Source organism: Pinus tabuliformis, chromosome 9 (genome assembly GCF_031772625.1).
Source record: "Pinus tabuliformis cultivar Carrire ecotype Pingquan chromosome 9, CPIR1, whole genome shotgun sequence".
Classification (NCBI taxonomy): Eukaryota; Viridiplantae; Streptophyta; class Pinopsida; order Pinales; family Pinaceae; genus Pinus; species Pinus tabuliformis.
In genome coordinates this window covers 698,803,429-698,826,103 of record NC_142307.1, presented here as the reverse complement: position 1 = coordinate 698,826,103, position 22,675 = coordinate 698,803,429, and the positions used below count along the sequence as shown (strand labels likewise).

General features: G+C 35.7%; 1 long non-coding RNA gene across 1 annotated transcript; it reads right to left on the bottom strand.

The window, feature by feature from the left end:
* Nucleotides 1-10,785: 10,785 nt before the first annotated feature.
* LOC149150573 (uncharacterized) lies at nt 10,786-15,974 on the bottom strand. The gene is made up of 4 exons (XR_016262547.1): nt 15,791-15,974; nt 15,592-15,653; nt 12,178-12,282; nt 10,786-12,036 (listed from the first exon to the last, which is right to left on the bottom strand). It is a non-coding gene; the product is annotated as an uncharacterized LOC149150573 (long non-coding RNA).
* Nucleotides 15,975-22,675: the final 6,701 nt, after the last annotated feature.

Below are 22,675 nucleotides of genomic sequence, written 5' to 3'. Positions count from 1 at the left end.
ACAAGCCCCCTTCCTTTGACTCCTTTTGTGATTCCTTAATAAGAGAACAAGAAAAACTCTTACACCTTGGTCTTCTTAATCTTGGAAACTCTTCCACAAAAGCGTTAGCCGCCCAGCAGTAACCAAATTCAAAGAATCCTAAGAAGTCTTATCCTCAAAGGAATGGTCCTAAACCAACTCAGCCTCAAGATGAAAGATCATTTCAGCAATATGATAAGCCCAATAAAAACAAATGGAAGAAGACTGAAAGACATTGTAACTTTTGTAATCGAGATGGCCACTTAGAATCTAAATGCTTTAAGAAGATGGAAGCCTTGGAAGCCGCAATGAAGAAACATAACATCCATCTGGAGCCTACTTCAACTTCAACTTCCGGAACGGCATTTTCTGCATGTCATCGTCAATCATCTCAGTCTGGTTATGCATTAAATGTATCTTCTTCTTCTTCTCATTCTCATGAGTGGCTCATTGATTCTGGAGCCTCTTGTCACATGGCCAAAAACCAAGCCATGTTTTCTTCTTTAAATGATTGTAACACCAAAAATATATATGTTGGTGATGATAGATCTCTTAATGTTGTAGGGACTGGAACTGTTCATCTAGACAATGGTCAGTTCAATGATGTATTATGTGTTCCAAACTTATCCTGCAACCTTCTATCTGTCTATCAGATAACTCATTCAGGTGAAGGTAAAATTGTTGAATTTTCACCTCATGATGTTGTAATCAAGGATCTAAAAGATCCTAAACAGATTCTAGCTACTGGTCTTGCTGATGATTCCAAAAGGTTGTATAAGTTTCACAACTTTGGGTCATCCCATCTTCCCTCAGTATTTGTTGCTCATAATGATGAAGTGAGCAAACTTTGGCATGAGCGGTATGGTCACTTAAACTATCGCTCCCTTCAGCATCTATGTAAAGAAAACATGGTGACAGGTCTTCCTATGGTATCTTGCAAAGATGGTGTTTGTTCCGGATGTGTACTCGGAAAACATCATCGGGACAGTTTTGACAAACGTGCCTCTTGGCACGCCTCAGCCCCTTTACAGCTTGTGCACAGTGATTTATGTGGTCCTCTTCCTGTTGCTTCATTCTCTGGCTGCAAGTACTTCTTAACTTTCATTGATGATTTCTCTAGACGCACTTGGGTATACTTCTTAAAACTCAAGAGCGAAGTATTTACCACCTTTTTGGCCTTCAAAGCATTCGTTGAAAAACAATCTGGACATCAAATTCTTAAGCTAAGAACTGATAATGGTGGAGAATATGTTAAAAATGCATTCATCAACTTTTGCACCGAAAATGGAATTCAAATGCAACATACTGTTCCATACACTCCACAACAAAATGGTGTAGCTGAAAGGAAAAATCGCACTTTAAAGGAAATGGCTAATTGTATGCTGCAATCTAAAGGACTCAGTCTTAGTTTTTGGGCCGAAGCAATTAATTGTGCAAATTATATAATCAATCGCACTCCTACTAAGGTTCTAGAGAATATCACTCCAGAAGAAGCTTGGAGTTCCATTAAACCAGATGTAAGTCACTTTCGTGTGTTTGGAAGTGAAGCATGGGCCCATATTCCAGATGAAAAGCATAAAGCCTTAGAACCTAAGAGTGAGAAATGTACTTTTGTTGGATATTCTGAAGATGTAAAAGGCTATATAGACTTATTCCATTTAAGTCCAAAAATGTTATCATTAGAAGAGATGTAAAATTTGATGAAAATAAATCGGCCTGCGAGCCTAGTCCGGCGGATGTGCCACCTCTTCCCATCTCTTCTATCTTTGAAAACATTTCTTCTTCTGATGATGAAAGCGAGGATGATAATCCTTCCCCACCTTCTCAGGATCCTCAACTTCCAAGATGGGTCCGTGCTACTCGGGATGCAGCAGGTGATCTTGCCGGTGATCCTACAGATCAGCGACGTACACGTTCTCAGTTTGAAAGAGCCTCTTCTTTACTGGCTCAAGCTCCAGTGAATCATGATCCTGACACTTTTGCAGAAGCTTCAGGCCATCCACATTGGGAAACAGCTATGAATGAAGAATATCATTCATTGATGACAAATGATACATGGGATCTTGTTCCTCTACCAAAGGGACGCAAACTTGTTAGATGCAAATGGGTTTACAGAACCAAGTATGGACCAGATGGGAAAGTTAACAAACATAAAGCTCGTCTAGTTGCTAAGGGCTTTTCACAGGTTGAAGGCATTGACTACACTGAAACCTTCTCTCCAGTTGCCAAAATGAACTCTATCCGCCTTGTTCTTTCCCTTGCTGCCTCTTTAAAATGGGAAGTACATCAAATGGATGTTAAATCTGCCTTCTTGCATGGGGACTTGCAGGAAGAAATCTATATGGAACAACCCATTGGCTTCATACAAACAGACTCCAGCCTCGTTTGTCGACTTAAGAAATCCCTTTATGGCCTCAAGCAAGCTCCTCGAGCTTGGTATGCCAAAATGGATAGCTTTCTTTTAGAATCTGGCTTTTCTAGGTGTCATTCTGACAATACTGTCTACACCAAGAAAGTGGGCAACTCTCTCATCATCCTTGTTCTTTATGTTGATGATCTTATTCTTACTGGTAGTGATCCCAACCTTATAAACCATGTGAAGTCCAGCCTTAAAAAGAAATTTGAAATGACAGACTTAGGACACTTACACTATTTTCTCGGTCTTCAAGTCTTGCAATCCCAAGAGGGTATTTTCCTTTCCCAGTCCAAGTATGCTTGTGATATTCTTCGTCATTTTCACATGGAAGACTGTAAGCCAGCCCCTTCTCCCTTTCAGTCTGGAGTCAAACTTTCAGTCTCTTGTACTTCTCCTGAAGTTGATGCTACCTTATACCGTCAACTTGTCGGAAAACTCTTGTATTTAACCCATACTCGTCCTGATCTTTCCTTTGTTGTTGGCCTTGTTGCTCGTTTTATGCAAAACCCCCGTGAAAGTCATTGGAAAGCAGCTAAAAGAATACTTCGTTATGTTCGAGGTACAATACAGTTTGGGATTCATTACAGTGCCAAAGCAGCTCCTCTGTTAGTTGGTTTCACTGATTCTGATTGGGCTGGTGACCTTGATGATCGGAAGTCTACTGCCGGTTATGTCTTCACTCTTGGTTCAGGACCTATTACATGGGCTTGTAAGAAACAGGCTGCCATTTCTCTTTCGTCAGCAGAAGCAGAGTATCGTGGTGCCGTGGAAGCTAGTAAGGAAGCCTTGTGGCTTCGTCAGATCCTATCAGAGTTTGGCTTTGAGCAGCAGCATCCAACCACACTTTGGTGTGATAATCAAAGTGCCATTCAGCTATGCAAAGATCCAGTCCAGCATCAGCGCAGCAAACACATTGAACTACACATGCACTTCATCAGAAAGCTCATTCTTGACCATGTTCTTGAAGTGCAATATTGTCCAACGGATGATCAGGTTGCAGACATCTTCACAAAGGCTCTCACAGAGGCGAAGTTCACTAAACTTCGATATATGCTTGGAGTTCAGGAAGTTGTCACTAAGGGGGGATAGGCTCTAGTGCCTCCTTCCTTCTCCTATTGTGTCATATTTGTAAATCCTTCAATCCTATCCCAAGTTGTTCTTAAGGGGGGATGTTAGGATATTCCGACACATAGGATATAGTTAAGTTCAACTTGGTCTAGTATAGAGTTAGGTTAGAGTTAGGTAAAGTGTGTTTCTTTACCGTTGTACATTTTGTAACTTACAATCCGACGGTCACGATATGTAGTGATCCGACGGTTCACTCTCACCTCGGTATTACCGACACTTGATCCGTGGCTTGACACCCGATTGGTCCATGAGTTCTATTTAAAGCGCATGGAGGGTCATTGTTCGGGTAATCCGTGCATGAGAGAAGCTTATGTAAATTTTCATTCTTTGATTAATAAATTGTCTGTACCCACGTTGGGACAGGCCGTGGACTGTTTCCCTCCTTGCACTCTGAGGGTTTTAACCACGTCAAAAATACTGGTGTATTGATTTGAGATCTGGTTGTGAGCGGTGTCCTTTTGGTATTCTTCTGTGGAACTTACCCTGTAAATTCCTACAGTTTTGCTAATCAATATCAGGAAAAGAAACCATCACTTCATCTGCACTCAGTGATTCATCTCGTTCTACCCCTTTCACTCTCTGAGAATGACCATTTTTCTTGTAAATTCAGCACAGCACCCAATCATCAAGCTGGACAACAAAAGTGCCATCAAAATCAACAATACCAATTTTAGTTGAATGAATCAATTCCTATTCATAAAGAATCAAAACACAAGAACTGTGAAGGGAAAATCACTCATATTGATCAATATTCAAGAAGACATCACTTTGTAGGGTGTGTTATTTGTATTTACACAATTGATTTTTTTGGAGTAGTCTACCTAGGCAAAGGAATTGCCCAGTTTCCGTCACCGCCCAAAAAATCGTCTGGGTTCGGTCGTCGGCAATTCCTTCGTCCTCCGCCACCCTCCCCTAGCTCTGCCACCCTCCATCCACTGCTCCACTTTCATTTCCTGACATTTCTTGACAGATCGGATCGGAGCTGGCAATCCTGACATTCTCTGACAGATCAGATTGGTGTTGGAATTGTTGCAGCGGAGAGTTGATGCCCTTTCCAATTCGAAATGGAGGAATTGCTAAACTGCGGGCTGCTCCCCCAACCAACACGACTCGGCCTCTGTAGCTCACGCACCTTCCTCCTCGACTCTGTGCCTGCAGCTCACCACAAAACTCCGGCCCAAGCAATTCCTCCGCTCTGCAGCTCACCACCCAGGGGACGTCACCTTCATGTTCAGGTGTAATTGGGTGAGTGCTGATTTTTAATATTTGTTGGTAAATTGAACAGTGGGTGCTTCACAAGGAGTCCATCCACCACGAGGTGAGCAGAGTTCATTCTATCCACCACAGGCTAATGTTGAGGCATAAGGACATACATTTAAGATTAATTGTGAAGCCAACCCAGAGTTTTTCTTGGCTGCTCGTGGTGATGTTGCAGTGCTTGCGCTGGAAAATGCACATGATCCTCATCAGGTATGTTCATCAGTTTGAGCTACTTTATTTGAAGCTCGCTGAAAGAATTTGTTCATCTGATAATTGATGGTTAATCACTATCCTTATTCCCCTGTTCGATGGAACCTTTTGTCAGTAATGGATCAAAGTAGATTCATGGGGCCTTCGAGTCAAGGATGAAGCTGGCTTCCCAACGTTTACCTTGGTGAACAAGGCAGACATGCTCTGAAACACGGGGATAAAGAATGGGACTAGGTAAAACTTTCTATTTCCCTTTTCCTTTTAGTTTCATTGTTTAATATAGCCTCTCCTCTGGATATGTAGAGAAGTCTTATTCACTGCAATGCTATAAACCACCTTAACTCAGGGTTTCGGAATGCTAGGGTCTTGGGCATTATGGGCTGCAATAGAGCTATTTACAATGGTGGTCCCCTAATCCATAGTTTTTGTTGAGTGTTGTTGAACAGATATACTTGGCAGATTATAATCATGACAAGGCAGAGCAGTCTGTTTTGTGGACCTTAACTGTAGATGTTGGAAATAGGTATCAATCTCTGAGGCCTGTGAACAACATTAATTTGAATATGGATACGAAAGCTGCAGATAGCCATGTGGGAGGAATACGTGATGGAAATGAACTCATCCTCTTTGAGTGGAAGAAACAGAGCAACCAAAAATTGAATCTCCAGCCCATCTATTGTAAGAAATCTAACAATAACAAGTTGTCTTTCAAGCTCTTTATTGAAAGCATCATCATTTCTGTAAGTTTATCAATAGAAAGGACGGAGGGTTCATGCTACTTGAAAGTTTATCATTTCTGACATTTTCTGTAAGTTTTTCTGGCATCATTTTCCACATTCTTTTGTTTGCAAGTTTGGGTGTTCATCATAAGTTTGCTTGGCCTTGCACCTCTTGCCGAACGTATAAGCTTTGTCACAGAGTAAGTGAAAAATTGCATGGCATATGTACATAGGGTACGTGTAATCTATACCTTATACTGCAATTGTTTATACACTTGGAATGGTCACTGCAGTGCAGTGACTTCATAAAATATTATGTTTGTTGGTTCTACAATCTGATGTTTTATTGTAAATTGTTGTAGACAAATTGCATTCTACATTGGACCAACAAGTGAGATTCTTATATGTATATGGACTATGTACTCATATTTGTGGATACAAGATATGAGCTAATTGATATATATGATAAAGTGTTTGACATTTCGAAGTAACTGATGCAAATATATTGTTAATTAATTCTCCTATAGTTGGTGGGCTTCTCAACGCCACATGTGGAAATGCAATAGAGATGCTCATTGCAGTGTTTACACTTTACCATGGGAAGACCAATGTGGTCAAGTATTCTCTACTAGGCTCTGTTCTTTCCAACTTACTTTTTGTGCTTGGCACATCTCTCTTTTGTGGAGGAATTTCCAACATGAAAAAAGAACAACGGTTTGAAAAGGCATGTGATACATTTTTAGTTTTTCCTTAACAACCTAGGCCACCAAAACAAGTCCGACCTGCTCATGATATTCATTCATTAAGGCCTAACCATGGGTGTTGTATTGCTATATGACGTAGGTTATTTCTGGAATCGACTCCAGTCTTCTCATGATGGCTTCACTGTGTCTCATGCTACCCTTAGACCTTCAACAATCTATGGCATATAGTGAAGCAGCTGCATCAACATTACAACTGTCTAGAGTCAGCAGCATCATCATGCTGATAGCTTATGCTGCATATTTGTTCTTCCAATTAAGGACACATATACAATTGTTTGAAGAAGGCCCAGAAACAAAGGAGCTTTTTCTCTGAATCCTCAACAGCAAGAATTCTTTGTCTTGGGTGGTTCCACTCCATCCCCATCTCCATATACATCCATAATATTAACTCTGTTGAGAGACAATTGAGACTTATAGGAATCTGAATTCAGCATTTTCTTGCTCACATTAGTGTAAATCTCCTTGAGCACAATTTGGAATGCACGCAATACATTTGTATTATCCAGAGCCAATTCAAAGTCAAGTGAATCCATGCATGATTGACTACAAGCAATGGCTTATCTAATCATGATTCAGTGTTTGGAGGCTGCCAATTTGACTTAGAGGAAGAGGTAAGTGACGCTCCAATGGTAATTGGGGATCTCCTTCTAGATTTGCAGGACACTGGCTTGGAGCTTGCAACTCTGGATGAATCTACGTCAAATGGCAAAATTTTGTATCATCTCAAATCGAAACTAGAATGTGTCTTGGAAAGGAGAGGCAAAAATGGTGATTTTTGGCACTCTAAATTTCTCGATTTCTAAGTGCCATTGTCTGATAGACGGCGCGATCGTGTTGAAAAGTGGCTTCACTGCAACACTGCAAAATTTTCTGGGAATGCTGATGTACAAAATTTGCAACTGGAGGCAATTTTATCACTTGCAAAACTGAAACAGGGACTCTCTGTATGTGTTTGTAAATGTTCTGTATGTTTTTGGCAATGTGTTCTAGAGAAGGGCCATTCCTCTGATCACTCTTGTATGGGTAACCATTGTTGCGATGAAAAGTGCACATATTGCTCTCTTGAATCACACCAAGGAAATGAATTGGAGGAATGCCGAAATTTGATAGGTCATGATGGGAGTCATGATTGCAAAAAGAAAAATCATACATGTATGAAGCTCTGTTCTTTATTTGATAAATCATCTAATTGTAACAAATTTTGTTGCTTGAAGGTTGGCCATGAAGGTTACAAATTGCTACAAATTGGCAAATGCCTACAAATTTTTCATTATAATAAAATGAAAAGTTATTTGCAGGTGGGATGTTGTCTTTTAACAAGTAGACTTCCAAGGGTTGCCAAACTAAAGTCCCCATATGGATTATTAAGCAATGATGCATTTGAGATTATGACAAATTCTATATCAGCATATTATTATACAACCTTAACTAATGCATTGACTAGCTTTTCCATTAGGCAATCAACTAGTGTAATGGATTTCACTTTGAGTGGATCTTTTCCAATATAATTGACTACAAGCAATGGATTATCTAATCATTTGACTATGAATTCTCATGGTGAATCTGATACAAAAATTCCATCTATAAGGGACATTTGTCTTCTCCAATGGTTGACTAAGACAATTGAAGTTGTCGATGTTAATGTAGGTATGATAAATGACTCAAGAAAGACTTGATAGAAATCTTGTGTTATTGTTGCTTTCATGGCATGTATCCTAAAGGAATTGATCTCAATAGACATTCAGATGCACAAGTTTAATCTAAATGGGAGAATGATATGACTAAAGAGTGCAATTCCTTTGATGAAAAATAAAAGTTGATACTTAGTTCCCTAGGCATAAAGAAAGAATGTGATTAAATGTCTAATGGTCTACAAGACTAAATTTACCATCTGCAAGTGTTATTGAGAAACATAAATTTACTCATCACAAAAATCTTCTCTCAACAAGATCATATTCATATTGACTACATTGAAATCTTTGCACCTACTACAAATATGAACTCTTATCTACTTATTCTTTCACACATTATTCATTCTGTATAAGAGTTATAACATACATCAATTGGATGTCAATAGTGTTTTTTTACATGGTGTTCTCACTGAGGAGATTTATATGGAGCAATTTTTTTACATGGTGTTCTCAATGAGGAGATTTATATGGAGCAACCCAAGGCTTTGAGAAGGGCCACAATCTTGTTTGTCTACTAAAGAAATCCTTTTACACTTTGAAGCAAGCCTCCATAGTGTGGTATAAGAAGATTGATTGATTATTAGTTTTGGTTTCAAGCATCATGAATTTGATTGTAGTGTTTATATTTTGCAAACGATGATACTTACATGTTGGTGACTTAATCATAAATTGAAGTAGTGTCAACCTAATTTTGGGTTTGAAAAAACAATAAATAGAGATATTTACAATTACAAACCTGAGTGTGTTGTATTTTTCCTTATGGAAGCAAGTTTTGCAAATGGATAACAATATATTTATTTACCTAAATATAAATCGCCATTCATTATACATGTTTAGGATGGAACACTATAAACCATTTTTGGCACCATATCAATCAAGAGAGAAATTGACTGAGTGTGCCTTTGAAAATTAATGGTACTCAGTACAAGAAGACTACTGGAGCCTCATTTACTTGATTCATAGCATATTTGATATATTATTTGATGTTAGTGTGGTCTACAAAATCATGTAGGATATGAAAGAGAGTTGCTTAGAGGCCACAAAAAGGGTTGTTTATGAAAGATACATATTAGCACAATATCAAGTATTGCATTAAGAATATGAAACTAGTCAGTTACTTTGGTCTTGTAAGAAGCAGGCAGAACTATTGACCACTAAAATTGAATATAAGGGTGCATTTAATGTTGACAAAATCAATGTGAATCCACATAATGGATGAGGTTGGCTTCTCATTTGAGCAATAGATTCAATGTATTATGCAATACAAAATCTTCTTGTTCATAGTAAAATAGTGTATGTGGACTCTTCATGCCCATTATTTGACAAAATAAAGATATTGTGAATCTTCTTGTTCATAGTAAAATAGTGTATGTGGAGGCTTCATGCCCATTATTTGACAAAATAAAGATATTTTGAATCTTATTTATTGCAAGATAAGTGATCACATCATTAATATTTTTGCAGAGTCATTAACAAAAGACAAGTTTACGAAACTTTGAACTATGTTTTGGATTTAAAAAATTGCAATCATGGTAGAGTGTACATAAGACAATTTCACCTCTAAAAAGTTTCAGATAGTTGTGTTGACAAATGAGCTTTGAAACATCAATTTCATCATACAATTTGACCTTTTATGGATATTGTTGATTCACAATGGAAGGTCAAATAACTAATTGGTTAGATTCGTCCAAGGTCCCCAAGTTATGCAAGTCGAAGTATCTAAGATAGGTCCCCAAGCTTTGCAAGTCAAAGTATCTAAGATAGGTCCCCAAGCTTTGCAAATCAAAGTATCTGAGATGAAGATTCAAATGCATTTAAGATTATTAACGTTGACTGTTTTTCCTATTTTAGATGAGTTACATTTAATTTTAAGCCATATATAAATCATACCGATTGTCTTATCATTAAAATTATTTAGTTATCCATTTTATGTCAAGAAATTCTTACTTGTACTTCAACACTGTAAAGATATGATATCTTTGAACACAAAATTTTCTTGAAATTCATTATTCTTCATTCCTGTAAGTCCACAGCTCCCTAACAATCATTACCATTGACTTGAGGACATTTAAATAACATTGTGATATACTTAAAACCCTAGTTTTAAAAATAAGACATAAATTCCTTGAGAATTCACTTTCTTTAGATCCTTTGAAAGCTCATTTTCCATAGGAGTTCACGATTTGTTGTTAACTATCCTCGGCTACACTTGGAGATGATACAACGCATAGCAACCTCCCATGAAATAACAACATAAATCTTATAAATCAGACAGAGCAAATCAACATTGCCACGAAATACCCGAAGTATCATCATCGCGATTACTTCATAAAAAGTGCCAAACATAATACAAAGAACAATAGTAAAAACAAGCACCACACACATTTGTAATAAACTTTTATTATTATGGGTTGATAAAGAAACAGAGGATACAGAGCTATACAGAGGCCAACCCCAATCAAGTCGATCACAAACAATGAACTATGATCATCCACAGGCCAACTCCATTGAATTTGTTATACAATTATTTACATATTTTACATCATCAATACAACGGTATAAGAAGTGCAAGTGATCAGAAGTGCCAGTGGATTCAAATAATTTAAGAAAGGAGGAAGCACTGTATTAGCTGATCCAGTGAAAACATACCACTGACTAGGAATCTCTAAACAGAAAGGTGGGGTGCAGTTCCTATTCGATGAAGGAAAGAAAACAATACCAGCAATTGCCCCAAATTGTCACCTCGTGCTGTACCAATCTCCTACCAAATCACACTCCTTTCAAATTCAGATGTTCAGCAAGAAGTCCAGTAGTATCCAACACCTTCTCCATCAGTCTGCCCAATTCTTACAAATAGACTTTGGATCATGCCTTCTACTTTCAAAGGAAACTCCAGTGGCTAAAAGGAGTATTTTACTTCCTACAAGGCCAAGAAGTGCTAAGAATCTATGTCAAGCACTAGAATCTATGTTAACACTGTGATTCATCAATGGTCTTTACCTCTGTAATTTGAAGAGTTGTCATTCTGTAGAAAAAAGACTATTTATCAGCTTGTAATTTGTACAAATTGTATAAGCAATTCTAGATTAGGTGGATTTAATTCCTTTCTCCTACCACCACTGTAATTAGCACTGTCTTCTTTTAGTTCTACCAATTTTACAGACTTCTCTATGATGAGGTCAATTTCACAATTCCTGGGTCATCAAATGACAGGGCCATGTTCAGCCAGTGTGGTGAATATTTCTCCATTTCTGGTCTTCTGTTCGATGATCAACAAATCATATTTGGCAAATCCCAGTGGTATTGTGCTTTCCAGATCTTGGCATTATTGTACCCAATTTCTGTCTTTAGCAAGGTAATTGTCACAGTGGAAAACAGATGAACGACGATGGTTTTTAGAGAACCATCGTCCATACATACTGATACAACCTTCAAAGGAAATTACTTAATTCCATTGCAAGAGGCCCAAAATACAACATCTAAGAATAGGATTTTATCAATCCAAGACTATAGAGAAAACACTCTGAATTTGATTTGAAGAGATCACCAAGGGAGAATTGGATGGCAGGTTCCCTTGGAGGAGATTTTGTATGCATACAGTTGTCTTTTACTTGAAAATTTGTTAGTCCAGTTTCTTGGCGAACAACTTCTACTGTCTTGGCATCAACGTGGTTTCCAGCTGTATCAGTCACATAGAACACATCAGCTACCTTATCACCCCGCGTTGACACCTCTGCTTTTGTAACTAACATCCCATTTTCTCTAAATATGCGAGTCACCTCCGACAGAAGCCCAACACGGTCATTGGTGCAGAGTTCCAGTCGCATACCCTGAATTCATAAAATATCATCAACAAAACTCACACTAAACTGACTAAAATTTAAAAAGGATCAAATTTGAATGCACCGGGAATCCCAAGTCTTAGGGTTTTGAATAAATTTCCCCCATGGATTTGATCCTTGGACTCATACCTCTGATGTTCTTCGTCTAATGGTAGCCTCCAAACACTGAATCACATGCTGCTTCTCTGCTTCTGAATACACAGGGCAACCATCAGTATGCCTGATGTAGTACTCCTGTATCACAAAAGAGAAGAACGGAAATAAATACCCCAAATCTTCTTTAACCTAATTTAGATTCAATGTTAATCCCATTAGGGATGTGATCTGAAACCACCTATACCTGGTTTAACAAAATCAAATTAGGAATTAAACATTTGAAAAAAAACAAAGATCCTATGAAAAGTCAAGTCGCTTGTAAGAAACCAAAATGATGAGATAGTAAAACCGTATAGTGCATATTCAAATTACAATTACAGAGATCAAGAGAGAGCTGATTGAAAGCAACAAAGATCCAGATCAAAAAGCAGACAAGTTTACACAACATCAAATACCTTTTGTCCTGCCAATTACCAAACAAATAAACTGTATAATCCCCTGAATCTCTACTAACTTGCAGCTTAGCTGTTCCATGAACAATGAGACACTTGAAAAATTTATCACAGCCTCTAGCATGTGGACGTATCCTTGGCAAACGTTTGAACTTGGTAGTGAGAGGATTGACAACAAATAAAGTAATGTTAGACCGAGCCACCAAAAATAAACCATCACAGGCAGCCTTGAGACCTAGGGTCTTCATGCCCATTATTTGACAAAATAAAGATATTGTGAATCTTCTTGCTCATAGTAAGATAGTGTATGTGGAGGTTTCATGCCCATTATTTGACAAAATAAAGATATTGTGAATCTTATTTATTGCAAGATAAGTGATCACATCATTAATATTTTTGCAGAGTCATTAACAAAAGACAAGTTTACGAAACTTTGAACTATTTTTTGGATTTAAAAAATTGCAATCATGGTAGAGTGTACGTAAGACAATTTCAACTATAAAAAGTTTCAGATAGTTGTGTTGACAAATGAGCTTTGAAACATCAATTTCATCATACAATTTGACCTTTTATGGATATTGTTGATTCACAATGGAAGGTCAAATTACTAATTGGTTAGATTCGTCCAAGGTCCCCAAGTTATGCAAGTCGAAGCATCTAAGATAGGTCCCCAAGCTTTGTAAGTTAAAGTATCTAAGATAGGTCCCCAAGCTTTGCAAATCAAAGTATCTGAGATGAAGATTCAAATGCATTTAAGATGATTAATGTTGATTGTTTTTCCTATTTTAGATGAGTTACTTTTAATTTTAAACCATATATAAACCATACCGATTGTCTTATCATTAAAATTATTTAGTTATCCATTTTATGTCAGGCAATGCCTACTTGTACTTCAACACTGTAAGGATATCTTTGAACACAACATTTTCTTGAAATTCATTATTCTTCATTCCTGTAAGTCCACAACTCTCTAACAACCATTGCCATTGACTTGAGGAAATTTAAAGAACATTGTGATATACTTAAAACCCTAGTTTTAAAAATAAGACATAAATTCCTTGAGAATTCACTTTCTTTAGATCCTTTGAAAGCTCATTTTCCATAGGAGTTCACGATTTGTTGTTAACTATCCTCGGCTGCACTTGGAGATGATACAGTGCATAGCAACCTCCAATGAAATAACAACAGAAATCTTATAAATCAGACAGAGCAAATCAACATTGCCATGAAATACCTGAAGTATCATCATCGCGGTTACTTCATAAAAAGTGCCAAACATAATACAAAGAACAATAGCAAAAACAAGCACCACACACATTTGTAATAAACTTTTATTATTATGGGCTGATAAAGAAACATAGGATACAGAGGTATATAGAGGCCACCCCCAGTCAAGTCGATCACAAACAATGAACTATGATCATCTACAGGCCAACTCCATTGAATTTGCTATACAATTATTTACATATTTTACATCATCAATACAATGGTATAAGAAGTGCAAGTGATCAGAAGTGCCGGTGGATTCAAATGATTTAAGAAAGAAGCGGGAAGCACTATATTAGTTGATCCAATGAAAACATACCACTGACCAGGAATCTTTAAACAGAAAGGTGGTGTACAGTTCCTATTCGATGAAGGAAAGCAAAAAATACCAACAATTTCCCCAAATTGTCACCTCGTGCTGTATCAATCTCCTACCAAATCACACTCCTTTCAAATTCAGATGTTCAGCAAGAAGTCCAGTAGTATCCAACACCTTCTCCATCAGTCTGCCCAATTCTTGCAGCTAGACTTGGGATCGTGCCTTCTAACTTTCTTGCAGTTAGTGGTAACTTTCTGCTTTAATAGCTTTCTGCTTTTGGGAATGTTGCACAAGATATATCAACATGGAAAGTGTCAAACTGTTAGTAGTAACTTTCTGCACTGACAGCTTTCTGCATATGAGAATGTTGCACAAAATATATCAACATGAAAAAATATTTTTAAATCATTGGCACTCTAAGGAGAGGCTTCAAAATCGATAAAAAAAAAGTTATGCAATCTCATTTCTGATAATAGAAAAAGAACAGACAGTGGCAGTGAACACAACGAACCAAGTGAGTCAAAATTGTTAAGGCTTCAGTGTGTAACCCCGTAGTTGGCATGAGAGCTATCTTACTTGATAGCAAAGGGATGACTACAACAATTTTCGAGGCCAATACAATTTGGCGAGATGCAAGTAATAGAAAAGAGAGGTAAACTCTAGCCTCTCAGCCTTTCATTTCAAATTGAGTTGAAATGTGGTATTCACAACTTATTTGGCAGAATTTATAAAGAAAATGTTCATATATGAGAATCAAGATTTTGACTGGTATATTTATGTCAATTGTATAATTTGGGAATATCTCAAAATTTGATTATCAGCAGAGGACCAATTCTTTGACCCTTTCCTAATTGTCATTTTTGAAATATTCCTGCCATCGTCAAAAGTTCAGATGGTTTTGAAAAGACGTGCTCGCTACTGGCGTCTAGTTTATGAAGTATCATGAATAATTCCAGCTCTCAAATGCTTTGAATAAATTAGTTTCAATCATACAAAGAGAGAGGACATAATAAAATCGAGAAATCTGAGCACTTGGTAGTTTCTGACACACAAAAATTTTCTCATTTCAAGGAGAAGATTAAAGAGAAGGCAGAGCACACCGTGAATGGTACATGTGAGAGTTATGATAAACCCAGGGAATTACACTGTGATTGGTACATGTGAGAGTTAGGAGAGAGGGATGATACGTAGGAGAGGTAGGCCTTCAAAAAGGTTGAAGATTAAGAAGAACAACACACGGATCTGAGATGCAATATAGCACACTAGGCTTCCATTTTATACAATTCCCACAAACTGTGGACAAATTTTTTGTCATTCATTGGAAGCAACCAATAAAGCATATATTTTAAAAGTAAACCAAAGAAAATAACTCATAACAAGTTAATGCACAAGTAGAGAACAGAGATTTACAATTTTGAAGTCTTCTCCAATCTAATGAGCCCTGCAATTTCTTCAAAGATAAACCCAATTTTCTGTAAGGAAATATGTGATAAGATTAACAAAGATCTTATTAACAAAATGTAAACAATACTCAAAAGACCAAAAACCAGAAAACTAGGAAAAATAGATAACCCTAAAAACAAAAAACAAAAAAGTAAAAGCAAGAAACCTGGCCTAGCGCTCCTCCTCCTGCAGAAAAATTTAATGCACAAGTAGAGAACAGAGATTTACAATTTTGAAGTCTTCTCCAATCTAATGAGCCCTGCAATTTCTTCAAAGATAAACCCAATTTTCTGTAAGGAAATATGTGATAAGATTAACAAAGATCTTATTAACAAAACGAAAACAATACTCAAAAGACCAAAAACCAGAAAACCAGGAAAAAAAGATAACCCTAAAAACAAAAAACAAAAAAAGTAAAAGCAAGAAACCTGGCCTGGCGCTCCTCCTCCTCATGCAGAAAAAGCTGGTGCACAAAAAGGTATACGGACGGATGCGCTAGGTTTAATTGATTTTTTTAATGTTTTCTTTCGAGGGCAGATAATTGTTCAATCATCTAACAATAGATCTGACGGTTAAGATTATGACAGAAAGACATTTAGGGGAATTCATCTCAGAGGGAAACGCCTTACGGCGTAAATATACTTCTACCGTGAATTTGGAGTGAATATGGGCAAGAAAGATGTCGAAAACAAATTGCTACAGGATTGTTATTTCTCAAGTTAACTTATCGAATGCCCAAGAAAATCAAATGAAAATGAGATGGGACATATTTTCTTATTAATTAGGATTTACTAAGACTCTAATCCAAGTGGAATCACTCAAAAATACCCTTATGTGTTGAAATATTTTTGGATATATCACATTAGAGATAATTCATCAACGAGTTTCAAACCATCCAGTGTGGTTCATCATCAAGACAAGATGGAAAATCAAATCATGGCACTAGATTAAATAGAGAAACCAATTTCAGGAAGGCTGGAGCGGGAGGGGTGCTAGTAAACCTTGAAGAAAAGACTGAATTAAAGTTCGCATGAGGACTCAACAATGCCACGAACAATGAAGCAAAATCTCTCTCTTTGGCAAGGATTGAAAATCAGTGTCTCTAAGGGTATCAGGAACCTGATAATTGTTAGTGACTCGATAATGATAATCCAAAAATGTTTGAGTCTTGCAAAGCACGAGAACCTCATCAAAACAGAACCGTCCCCAACCATTATAAGGATAATGTATCTCTTAAAGAAGATTGAAATTTTTAAAATTTTCCATGTAAAGTGTGCCAATAACCAAGCGACGGATGCATAAGCCAATGTCAGGTTGGAGTTAGAGAAAGGCTCTTTACGTATCAACAACACATTTGAAATATGTCATATCCCATAATATGGTATAAAAATCTAAGACCGGTGCAGTACAGCTAGAGTACGGGTCTGCAGAAGCATAATCAAGCAGTTAATATGGACAACATTCTGATGGCTTTTTGCAGTGCATTGGGAGAAGGGGTGGTTGGTAGGAAGTTAATGCACAGGTGTGATCGCGGGAGTTCGGAGGCCATGAACCATGACAGGTGGGATTTCAGTCCTTGGTCATTTTCATGGTTATTTAATATGGTTCCATTCGAGGGTTGGGTAGGTACCATTGCAATTCGCTCCAGGCAGGTTTCAGCGGTGATGGAGATGGATGGTAGTTGTTTCACCATGATGCAAAGTCGATGCTCATTTATGGAGGATAAGATAGGAAGGAATGTCGGGATGAACCAGGCTATTATTTATAGTAGTTGGTTGTGGTAGATAAACCAAAGGATATTGTTAGTACAGGGGAGAATTTCCAAGAAAATGGCCTCAACAAGTAATGGAAGTGGCAGTGACGCGACGGAGTCTAGGCATAGTGGGAACATAGGGGACATTGTTAATACCTCCTACAAGTGAGTAATCAAGGAAATAGTGAAAGAAATCAATGAAAACATGGAAGTCTTGTATGCCCAACTGTCGAGTCTTGGTAAGGACATGGAATTGCTTCAAAAAACCATGGAAAGTCTGACCGCAGATGTCTTGAACCTTGGCCATAAGGTTGAAAACATTGAAGTTAAAGTCAATACAGCCATTGTGGGTGTGTTGAAAGAAGTCTTTAGATTCAGGGATGGCTTTGTTCCTCATGCTGAAGGTATCGCAGGCGCTGCAATTCAGGACCTGGATCCTTGGGTTGGCAGAGTTGAAGAACTAGTCATGTTTCTTGACGAGGCTCTGGGAGAAGTCGACCCTGGAAGTAGCAGGTAGCAATTATCTTTTTCTAGTTTACATATATGTTTTGTCAAACAATAGAGTATGGTGGAGTCTTTTGGAAGGTTTATAGTATAAACTATGTAAAAAGTTCGTATGTAAATAACACAGGTAGCAATAGGGTCCTTATTCTCGTTAAAATGCTGAACAATATTGAGAGATTTCTCTCCATGAATGTATGGGACCTATCCTATTTCCAGTTTTATTAATGAAAAAGCTACCCATTTTATTGAAGAAAAAAAATAGAGAAACCAATGTAGAGACCCTTAAAAATTTTAACGGCTATATTTAACAGCTAGTTTGAAAAAAGGATTTTTAGGATGTTAAAATTGACTCAAGTCAAAATTTGAAAAATTAAATAATTAGATGAATATTAAGTTAGAATTTTTTTGGTTAGAATAGGAATAAAATCAAACTAATAAAATAATATTTTATTATATATAATCAAATATTTATATTGAATTATCTTAAAATAAATTTATTAATAAGCCATGATTAGATATTAAGTCAAATATTTAGATTCAAGAATTAAATCATTTGAAATAAAATGCTATATCTAATAATAAAAAATATAAATTATTTAGATATAAACATGAAAATAATTAAAGTAAAACTTAAAAATGAAAATAAACCAATAAAATTCTAATAATAAAAAAGAAAGGCTAAAAATTAAAGAAAAAATCAAATAGATTTTTAGTCAAGGTATAAAAGAAATAAAAATAAAGTTATTGACCAATATACATTATTTAATTTAATTTAATTAATTTATTAATTAATAATTATATTCATTCAAAAAATATTAGTAAATTTAATGACCAAAAAATATAATAGAATAAAAATGTTTTAGGAAGAAAGGGAAGGGACCCAATGATCACTAATATTCCATCCATCATCCTTGTTTAGATTGCAAGGCTTCGTATTAATCTTTCTTTGGCTTTGAAGGAGAATTTTATGAAAAAACATGTTGTGTCGCCATGGGTTCCCCGCTCTCGCTTGTGGTGGCTAATCTATTCATGGAAGACTTTGAATCTAGATCTTTGGCCTCTGCTCCTTTCAAATCAAAGCACTAGAAAAGGTTTGTGGATGAAACCCGTGTAATTTGGCCTCATGGTCGGGAGAAGTTGGATATATTTTTCCAACACTTAAAGAATCAGTCTAGCTCCATAAAGTTTACCATGGAATGTGAGGTTGATGGTTGTCTTCCTTTCCTGGATGTCCATATTTCTAGGAGAGATGGTGGTTCTTTTCCTACCAGGACTTTCGGAAGAAAACTCATGCTGAGTAGTATCTTCATTGTTAGGTCTCATCATTTCCCTGCTCAAAAGCTAGGTGTTATCAACACCTTAGCTACTCGTGCAATAAGAGTTTCTGATGAAAACCACCTTTCTAGTGAAAAAATCCATCTTCTTAATGTGTTCAGTGATAATGGATATAGTAGGCGCCAAGGGCTCAAAGCTTTCCTTAGGGCTAAGAAATTTCCTTCAATTAAGAAAGAACCCAAAGATCGATTTTCAGGTGTCCATCTTCCTTTTATCCAAGGGACGACTGATAAGATTGCTAAAATATTGAGAAAGCATAAGGTTCCCTCTACCTCCAGGCGCCTTGACACCATTCATAGCTCCCTAAGGTCTATAAAAGACCTGGTTGATCCTAACAACATGAAAGGTGTTTATGAAATTCCATATTCTTGCGGGACCCCCTACATTGGTGAAATAGGTCGCTCAATAAATCAAAGGATCCATGAGCATGTGGTTGACATAAAACATGGGAGGATCCGCTCCTCAACTTTGGCAAAGCATGCAGAAAAGAATAAGCATCACATTTCCATTGAAGAGGCCCGAGTCATCGCTAGGGCTGATCATTTATTTCATCGAAAGTTTAGGGAGGTCATTGAGATTGATAGGAAGCCTTGCAATCTAAACAGGGATAATGGAACGAATATTAATGATCATTGGGTCCCTTCCCTTTCTTCCTAAAATGTTTTTATTTTATTATATTTTTTTGTCATTAAATTTAATAATATCTTTTGAATGAATATAATTATTAATTAATTAAATTAAATTAAATAATATATATTGGTCAATAACTTCTTCTTCTTCTTTTTGTATTTAGGGCTTTCTAATGATGAACCACACTTGTTGGTTCGAAACATGTCGGCCAAAATTTTCTCTTATGTGATTTCTACCAAAAGACTTTGCTTAACTTTATTTTTATTTCTTTACTTTTTTGCCTTTCTTTTTTATTATTATAATTTTATTGGTTTATTTTCATTTTTATTTTATTTTTAAGTTTGACTTTAATTATTTTCATGTTTATATCTAAATAATTTATATTTTTTATTATCATAGTTGGGGCATTCAATTTTGTTTTGATTATGCATTAGTTTGCCTTTCACCAAAAAAATATCCGGTTGTTTTTTATTATTATTTAAATCTATTTATTTGTAAGTTGATTGGTTAAGGTCTTATTATAGGTTGTTTAGTAACTTCCATTTCTATTAGTTACTAATTTTTTGTTTTTTTGTTTTATTTTTTTTTTATTTAACTTTCTCATCTTTTATTGTTTTTCCTTTTTCTATTATTCCATTTTCATGACTTTTACCTTTTTCTGCATATTTTCAATATAAAAGAACATATTATTATATCAAAATATATATTTTAATAAATTTAATTATAAAAAATTATATAAATTAATAAAAAATAAAACACATAAATATATAAAAAGAAAATAAACACACACATATGTGTGTGTATGTTAATATAAACAATATTAGTTAATAGCGTTTTTTAATTTTTTGTGATGGCATCCAATAATAGAGTGTTTAATTAGTTGTTTTATTTTTGTTATGAAATCTTTATGTCTATTTTTTGGTTTAATTAAGTTATATTTAAGTTAAGCGGCAAGTACTAGCTACTATGTAGCCCTTATTACATATAACATTTTATTTCAAATTATTTAATTCTTGAATCTAAATATTTGACTTAATACCTAAGCATAACTTATTAATAGATTTATTTTAGTATAATTCAATATAAATATTTTATTAGCTTGATTTTATTCCTATTTTAACCAAAAAAATTCTGACTTAACCTTCATCTAATTATTTAATTTTTCAAAATTTGACATGAGTCAATTTTAGCATCCTAGTTTATTTATTTCCAAACTAGCTATTAAATATAGCCGTTAAATTTTTAGGGGTCTCTACATTGGTTTCTCTATTTAATCTGGTGCCATGATCTGATTTTTCATCTTGTTCTGACGATGAACCACTCTTGATGGTTCAAAATGTATCGATGAATTATCTCTAATGTTATTTCTCCGAAAATATTTCAACACATAAGATATGGATCATAAAAGCCTAAATTCAAAAAATACCCTTAATAATATGTGCTAAAAATAGCAGAAAATTACTACAATAAAAAATGGAAATTCAAGAATTAGTGAGCTAGTTAACCTATCAAATGTCTAACCTGATCAAGTGAAAATGCTATGACGCAATTTTTTTTTTATTATGTAGAATGTTTTTAGGACTCAATCCAAGTGGAATAAACTCAAAAGAGCCTCATTAACATGTTTTCAAAAATAGAAGAAAATTAGTACTAGAAACCAGAAATTTCAGAGCAATGAACTTGTAAGTTGATCTAAGTGCCCAAATGCCTAAGCTAATCAAGTACAAATGTTGTGAGATAAATTTTGTTATTAAGTTGGATGTTTTTAAGGTCTAATCCAAGTGTAATCAACTTGAAAGAATCTCATTAACACATGTTAAAAATTAGCAGAAAGTTACTACTATTTTGCTACAAAATACTTTCAGAAATTTCATAATTGTGAACTAGTAAACTAATCCAAGTAGATCAATCATGGATATGACTTTGCAAGGTTGTTCTGAAGATGCATCATGCTTGTGAATTCATAAATAACTTGCAAAAAAACTCACTTCAATAATTTAACCAATATAACTTACAACAAATGAAACATGAATACTAAATGCATAAATAGGAAAAAATAAAAATAGAAGATGCAACTAAAAACATTCAAAGAAGATAAAGAAATTGTATAGTAGGGCTCTAAGGCTCTTGGGATGGCTAAGCCCAAGGATAGTCAGATTCATATGAAGAAAATCAAGCTGTAGAAGCTAAAAATGACACCAAACTTCATTATTTAAATCAATCCAAGTACATCCCTGCTATAAATGAAAGTAAAGATGCTAAATAACATTGTTTCTCCACAATAAGACTAAGAAATACATGTCCCTAAAATAAAATTCGAAGTGATACTTATACAAATTGATGGGAAAGCATTCGCCTTGAAAGGAGGCAAATTTCCATTCCAGAATCCCTCAAAAAGTGTATATGATTCCCAACAGTAGCAATCTCCATTTAATGATAGGGAACACGTTCCTAGATTTTAGCAATCACTAGAGCTCCAAAATCTGTCAATGAGTGATATGTTATTCATCAATTGGTCCATCCTGTAGCATCTAGTGGACAAGTCCCTAAATTCTTTCATTCAGAATTGACTCAATATTCTACAAAAATAAACAATATTAGGCACATAACATGAAATTATTTCTAAACCTTCTATTGAACACATTTAAGCTCAAAAAGATGTTATCAAATGCAAAGAGAGAGGTTAAATGTGTTAAAGGATGGTCAGATGGGCCTTAATTTGTATCTAGTTTGGAGGCCCGTCATACCCCCCTACTGAAAGTGTTTCTCATCCTTTGAGCAACTTAGTCACCTAACTGTACTTCATTCTTGGCCCTGTTAGCCTCTCTC